The sequence below is a fragment of the Cryptomeria japonica genome, chromosome 5, assembly GCF_030272615.1.
Source record: "Cryptomeria japonica chromosome 5, Sugi_1.0, whole genome shotgun sequence".
Classification (NCBI taxonomy): domain Eukaryota; kingdom Viridiplantae; phylum Streptophyta; class Pinopsida; order Cupressales; family Cupressaceae; genus Cryptomeria; species Cryptomeria japonica.
The window spans coordinates 149,702,866-149,711,059 of NC_081409.1; positions in this window are offsets into that span (position 1 = coordinate 149,702,866).

Sequence of the window (8,194 nt, forward strand, 5' to 3'; positions counted from 1 at the left end):
GTTGTCCTTTTGGTAAGAAATTGAAGTTGAATGATTAGACACCATAGAATCTTTCTCAAGCAGTCAAGCTTCTGCAGAGAGGACCAAACTCTAATACCAATTGTTAGGATAATCAGTGAACAACTAAGAGGGAGGGTTGAATCAGTTGTTAACAGATTATGAAACTTTAAGCACGCAAAACCTTTTATCGGAATGCATAAACCAAATACCAGAATAGCAGATATATCAATTAAGAACAAAAATAAATCATAAAACAATTACCATGCATCCATAACACATAGTACTAAGATTTGTTCGTGGAAAACCTAGTAAAGGGAAAAACCACAGTAGGAAGCTTACCCACAGTCAGATGATACTTCTCTAGTAAGTATGTGATTACAATAAGGGGCCTACAAATGTAGGAAGGCCAACATCCTAGAGCACACTGCTCATCACAAAAGGAGCCTCATTAACTACAAAAGAAATCTAGACTACAATCCAGAAATAAGAATGAACTGCAAGAATAACATCTCCTATGCCTGAGTATAGTTTTGGTTAAGCTCAATGTCAGAGGTCTTAACCTCTTATACAAACCCAATTAGATCACCTATGATTGACCAAATCTTCTACATATGATTACAACTTTATTTGCACACAGATAATCCCATAACCATAATCTCAGACTATGATCTACAAAGAGATCTTACATCATATTTATACCAACCCGGGACCTAAACAATTAGGTCGGCCACCTAAAATATAATACAATAAATCCATTACGTAAACCTAAAAACCAATGATAGTCCAAGTTAGCCTAAGACCAAAACAATATTAACCAAACAATAAATCCAACCAGTAATGCATCGGGAGCATCCACCAACACGTCACATAAACCGGTCCATAACCTAGCAGAATAAGACTGGACCTAAAACAGGTCGCCATAAGCCAAATGAGATACCACCAATCAATTGGAACATGAACATGATAACCATTAGCATCCTGAGAACCTTCTAGAAGGTGGAATACAAGATGCGGTAGATTATGGTTTGGTTATGAAATTGGATTAATCATGATACTCATCTTCATATTTAGTACATTGGTTTTGGTTTGGTGATCGGATGCTATCCTATTTTCTTGGAAGACTGGCTTGTGGTTCCGATGAGGGTTTCATCGGCAAAGCTTTTAATGAAGATGTTTGATGACATGCATAAGTGGTGTTGGTGCATCTTCTGGTGGAGATTCAGGATGATGTTTGTGATCATGTTTGAGACTTGGCAGATGGAGATCATTGCTTTAGTGTGTGGACCTATATTGGGTCCCGGTTGATCTAGGTTATGGACCAACTTAATTTAATGTGTGGATTGAACCTCTCAATGTGTTTTCGGGACATCTTATGTGTTGGATATTATTTGTTTGCTCTAAGATCGACATGTTATGTAGTTATGTATTTGGTTTATTGTCTGGTGGATGACCTGATTGTTTGTGGTCGAGAGTTTGTATATATATGATATAAGATCTCATTGTTGATCATGATAGGTATAAGGTAAGGGAATGGATATGGATATGTAATGTGCAAATAATGTAACATTATTCAAGGAGAGGATTTGGTCGATCATTGAAGATCGAATTGGGTTTATGTAAGAGGATTTAGTCCTCTAGTATTGGGCTTAACCAGAACTGTACTCAAGCATAGGAGATGCTATCTTTGCAGTTCAAACACTTCTTCCGGATTGTAGTTTGGATTTCTATGTAGTCAATGAGGTTCATTTTGTGATGAGAAGTGTGCTCTAGGTTGTTCGCCTTCTTGCAAGTGCAGGCCCCTCAATTGTAATTCACATACTTACTACACAAGTATTATCTGACTGTGTGTAGGATTCTCACCATGGTTTTTTCCTTTACCGATTTTTCCACGTATAAATCTTGGTGTCATGTGGATGGTATTTATTTTGTGATTATTGTTTATGCTTAATTGGTTTAACGAATATTCTGGTATTTGGTTTAAGTTTTTTGATATTAATGTTTTGGGTTTCGGTATTAAAGTTTTAATTGCTAAATTTTCTGGTCAGCTGTCCTCTAGTTATTTCAGCTGTCTAACAATTGGTATCAGAGCGTTGGTCCTTTCTGCAGAAAGCTTAACCACTTGAGGAAGATCCTATGGTGACTAATAGTTCAAGTTCATCCAGTTCATCTAGAGCTATCTTTCAGAGAGATATCTCTAGGCTTGATGGAACAAATTACACAGTATAGAAGATTCGGATGAAGACTCTTCCAAGATGTCTTGGCAAGGAGATTTTGGAGGTCACACAGAATGGTGTTACACCTCATAATCCAACATCTAGCAATTCTCCTCTGACAAACCTGGATAAGGAGCTTGAGAATGATTGTAAAACAAGAGAATCCCTCTTGTGTGCACTTTCTGATAAGCAAATAATAGGATTGACTGACAAATCATCTGGAAAGGCTATATGGGATAAGTTGGAGACTCTTAATGAAGGTCAAGCTATAGTTAAGATTTCTAAACTTGATGGTTACCGGGTGAGATATGAAAACCTGAAGATGGAAGAAGATGAAAGGATTGCTGCATTCATGGAAAGGGTAAATGAGATTGTTATGGGAATTCAATGTTGTGGTGGAACACTGAGTGAAGATGAAATTGTTTCTAAAGATTTGAGAGCCCTACCACCGGCCTACAAGATGAAGGCTACTGCTATTAATGAGTTGAGAACAATGGCTAACATCTGTCAATAGAGATATCTTGGTTGGGAAATTATCTACTTTTGAGCTTGGAGTTATGAAGACTGAACCTTCTTTTCATGTATCTGCATCAACAACCGATAAGCAAGATTGGAAAGCTTTATAAGCAAAGGAATTGGATGATATGAAGAGAGAAGATGATGAATTTGAGTAACTTGAAGCACTATTTTCTAGAAGAGTACCTAAAGGACCGGTAGGAAGTAAGTATGAAGGAAAAGAACCTTTTAAATGTTTTGCATGTAATAAGATTGGTCATTCTGCATCTAGATGTCCTAAAAGAAATTCAAGATTTGAAGGAAGAGTTATAATATATTTTAAGCCTAACCCTAAATATCAAAACAAGTATAAGTACAGGAAAAGAAAAGACAAATCATGCTACATAGTGGATGAGGAAGGCATTACTAATTCTGATGATGAACCGGTAGAAGACTCTGCTAGTGGTTTCGGTAATGGGAAGGAATGGGTGTTCCTGGCTATCAAGGAAGATGTTTCGGTACTAGAAGAGAATGTACCTGAAGAGAAGGCACTTGGTTCTAAAATTGAAGAAAAGGATGAATGGGTAATTGATAGTGGTTGTTCACATCATATGACTGGGGATAAAGGGAACATTCTATCTTTACAAGAATTTGATGGCGGTCTGGTTAGATTTAGAGATGACAAAGCATCTATGATCAAAGGAAAATGAACTATATCATTGGATGGAAAGAACAATACTAACAATGTTTATTATGTTGAAGGTTTAAGGCATAATCTTTTGAGTGTAGGACAATTGGTCGATAAGGGATTTCAATTACAGTTCAAGGATGGAAAATACAAAATCATTACCAAATCTAGTTTGGAGATTGCAACCGATACAAAAAAGAAAAGGTAATATATTTCAATTAAATTATGGTGAGGAGACATGTTTGATTACATAGATTGATGAGAATTGGATATGGCATAAAAGTTTGTGTCATGTAAATTTTGATTGCATTGTGAAAATCGGTTCAACTAAGGCAGTTAGAGATATACCTAATATTATGAAGCTCTATAATATGATATGTAATGAATGTGAAAAGGGTAAACATGTTAGAAACTCTTTTAGGAGTATACAAGATAAATCTAATGATGTTCTTGATCTTATTCATAGTGATTTGTATGGCCCTGCTAGAGTTAAAAGTTTTCAAGGTGATATATATTTCATGCTAATCATTGACGATTATTCTAGAATGATGTGGATTACTTTTCTAAAGGAAAAATCTAAAGGATTTGAGAAGTTTAAAATCTTTAAGGATAAAATGGAAACTAAGACAAGATTCAAGATTAAATGTTTAAAGTCAGATCAATTTGGAGAATTTACATTTGGTGAGTTTAATAACTTTTGTGAGAAGCATGGCATAAGAAGACAATTTTCTGCTCCATGGACACCTCAGCAGAATGGAGTTGTAGAAAGGAAAATAGAACTATCTTGGATGCTGCTAGAAAAATGATGATGGAAGCTAGTCTACCTCATATCTACTGGAGAGAAGCAATGAGCATAGCGGTTTATACATTCAATAGAGTACATATCAAAGGAGAAACTAGTAAGACACCTTATGAATTATGGTTTGGTAATACACATACAGTTAAGTATTTCATAATCTTTGGTAGTAAATGTTATATTAGGAGAGATGATATCATTGGAAAATTTGATCCTAGATGTGATGAAGACATATTTCTTGGCTACTCTAATGAAAGAAAGGCATATAGATGTTATAACAAGCGATTGTAGAGTGTTAGAATATTTAATCTTTACTTAGCTTAGGTTTATTTGTATTTAGTTTAGGATATTCCTTTGGAATTCCTACATGTAATTTGTCCTCTAGTACATGTGTGAGGACAACTCATTTCTTTTATTTTCCTTTATTAAGGAATATTAGATTTCCTCCATAAGAGGATGTGGACACATGACACACACATTTTATGAATGGTGGCATTCATAGATTTGGGAGTTACTTTGTAACTCCTCTCCTTATCTCTATTTAAGAGATGTCTCCTCTCTCATTTCTTCTTAATGACAATATTGTAAAGAGCTTCTTGCCCTCTCTCTCTCTCTCATTTTAGGCATTGCCTCATTCATAATATCACAAGGGGTTTTTCTTTGCTTTTCCCCTTTCAAAAGTTCTCGTGCCTCCTTCTTCACATTTGAGTGATTGCTCCAAGGTTTTTGCATTTCTCTTGGTAACATTTACTTCATCAATAAACTTTCTTGGATTTTATTTTTCTTTCCTTGCTCTTGTATTTCCTTTCATGGTATCAGAGCAGGTTTCTAATCCTTGTTTTAAGTTGACATTGATGAAGGTTACCATTCTGTGGAGTTCACCTTGTTGGAGGCATTCTTAAGAGGAGAAGAAGTTCTTTTTCTAATATTTTCTATTGTGCAGTTTTTGGTTTCAGATTTTAATTTTTTTTTCAAACTTGTTAACAAGTTTGCCTGGAAGTTTAATCTTTTATTCTAGTTTTTTCTTATTAAAAAAAAAAGGGCTTTGGAAGGCTTGCCGCCAAAGTTTCTTCTTTCTAGTTTAAATTTGTGTCTTTGGAAGGCTTGCCGCCAAAGTTTCTGGTTTTTTTAAGTGTGAATAGTTTGGAAGGTTTACCGCCAAACTCAGCCTCCTTAATCTGTTTGGTCGGCTTGCCGCCAAATCTGATTTATTATTACATTACATCTCTGATTTGTTTGCAGGTTTTAACATTTATTGTGTCTGCAGGATTTTGTTAAAAAAAAATTCATATTGATCTCTGTATTATAACTATCTCTGTTTTTCATATTATTTTCTCTAGTTTTGTGTATTGCCAGTTTTTTATTCCAGAAGTTTAATATTCTATAATTTTTGCTTGCTCTGTCTAAATCATTCTGAGTTTAACATCTTTTGTATTGTATGGTTTTTTATTCCAGTATTTTGTATTGCAGATTTTTGTTAACAGATATTTAATATTGTTTTGTATTTCCTTTCATAATAATTCTGGTTGACTTAAAATAAAACTTATTACAATATACAATTTGGAACTATAATTTATGTCTTGTCTGTGTATATTGTACTTTGAATCATATTCAAATCCTATTCAATTAATTTTTTTTTTCTCAAATTTCTCTCTTCAATCGTATTAATTAAAGAAGTGTATTTTAAAACAATTTATATTGCTATATATTTTGTGCGTTGTATTTTGTTAAATCCAGAATTTTAACGTTTTCTTCAGACGTTTTCTGATCTCTGTGTGTAACGTTTCTGTCTCTTATCATTACATCTAATATCTCGCAGACCTACTCCTTGCTATTTATCAAAGCATCTCTGTTATTTTTGGCAAACCTGCACCTTCATACCTTCTACGCACCCAGCAGCCACTGTCAGTTTAAAACTTTTCAAAGTTTCAATTTCTTGTTATCATTTACATATTTATTTAAAATCAATTTTTCGTTTCTTTAACATAAACTTTATTTCAAATAAAATAAAGTTAAGTTTGTAAAAAGTTTCATATTTATAACATTCACGAATTATTAAAGTATATAAACTTTTAATATATTAAAAGTTTAATAACGCTAAAAAATTAGTTATAAAGTTTTTTTTAAAATTTAAAATAAATTAAAGTTTTTGAATAAAATTTTTTTAATAAAGTTTTTTAATATAAAATAGTTTTATTTTGTTATTAAGATTTAAAATTTGTTTAAATAAATTTTTTTTAAAAAAATCAATTTAAATTTGTTATTAAAGTTTGAATATAATTTTTTTTTGGTAAATATTTTATTAAAAAAATTGTTATTTGTTGTTGTTGTTATTATTGAAATTCCGTTATTTTAATAAAAGAGGTTAATTTTTCATTTTTTAATCAAGTGATTTTTTTTAATAAAAGGGGGTAATTTTTATTTCTAATCATAATTTGTCCTTTATCTTGCTATCATGTCTACTTTAATTCCCGAAATTAAATTAAATAGCACTAATTATCATTCATGGAAAACACATATCTCGTTTATTTTTCGTTTCAAACACCTATTGAATGTTGCTACTAATAAAACCTTTGAGCCCGCTACAACTGCTCCTCAAGCCGACCAAGATAGATGGAAGGTTCAAAATGAGGAAGCACTTGGTTTAATTGGTATTTCAATGGTTCCTGATTTGTATGTTTTAATTGGAAATTGTACAAAAGCGCATGAAGCTTGGGAAATTTTAAAAACAACTTATGATAGCTCAAATGAATCCCGAAAAATTCAGCTTCAAGATCAACTTGAAGATCTAAGGTATACAGATTTTAAAACTATGGATGAATTCTTATTAAAGTTTGATTCTGTTAATAGTCAATTAACTGGTTTAGGAGTTACCCTAGCTGATTTACATTTAATTCATCTTATTCTTAAAAAATGTCTTCCTTGTCAATTTCAGCAATTTATTACGAATATTCATGCTCAACTTGCTATTCCTAGCTTAGCTACTCAATTAACTTATGATATTTTTCGTAATTTATTGCGTCAAGAGGAAGCTAAATTAATTCAATTTGGTACTCTTAAAAGTAGTGAACATGCTTTTATGTCTAAAAATCAAAATCATAATAATAATTTTAGATCCAATAATAATAATCATAATCATAATCATAATAATAATCATAATAATAATCACAAATCTTCTAATTATCAATCTCATTCTAAATCCTATCATAACAATTCTCATAATAATAATCATAATAATACATACAATAATCAAAGGAATAATTCTCAAACAAGACCCCATTGCACATATTGTGGGAAAGATGGACATATTACTAATAATTGTTTTAAGAAACAAAATGGTAAAAAGCCCATGAATCAAAATAATCAAAATAATCAACATAAACCTCATTATAAGAAAGGTAATAATAATGGTAATTCATCTCATCATGCATTTACATGTACTTATAATGTTTCTCAACCACTTGAGTGGATTATTGATTCTGATGCATCTCAACATGTTACTTCTCATAAAGAATGTTTTGAATCTTTGCATCCCGATACTTCTAATATTCCTGTTCAATTAGCTAATAATCATAGTTGTAAAGTTGAAGCTATTGGTGATGTGAATGTTCCTAATGGGAAATTACATGATGTTCTTTATGTTCCTGAATTAAAATCAAATTTGATTTCAGTTCCTAAACTTTGTCAAGATTACAAGATTAACTTTTATAGGGGCATATGTTATATCATTGATCCAAACACTAATCATGTTATTGCTACTGCTAAAATGGATAGTGATAACTTATTCAAGTTATATGAATTTGCTCCTCCAAAGTATTCTTTGCTTACTACTGTTGATTTTACTATATGGCATGAAAGACTTGGCCATCTCAATTCTGATTATATTTCATTGATGCAAAAAGCAAATATGGTTGATGGATTGCCTAGTATTGTTCCTTCTCAAATTGTTTGCAATGGTTGCATGAGTGGTAAGATGCATAGGGAACCCTTTCCTCATGGTCA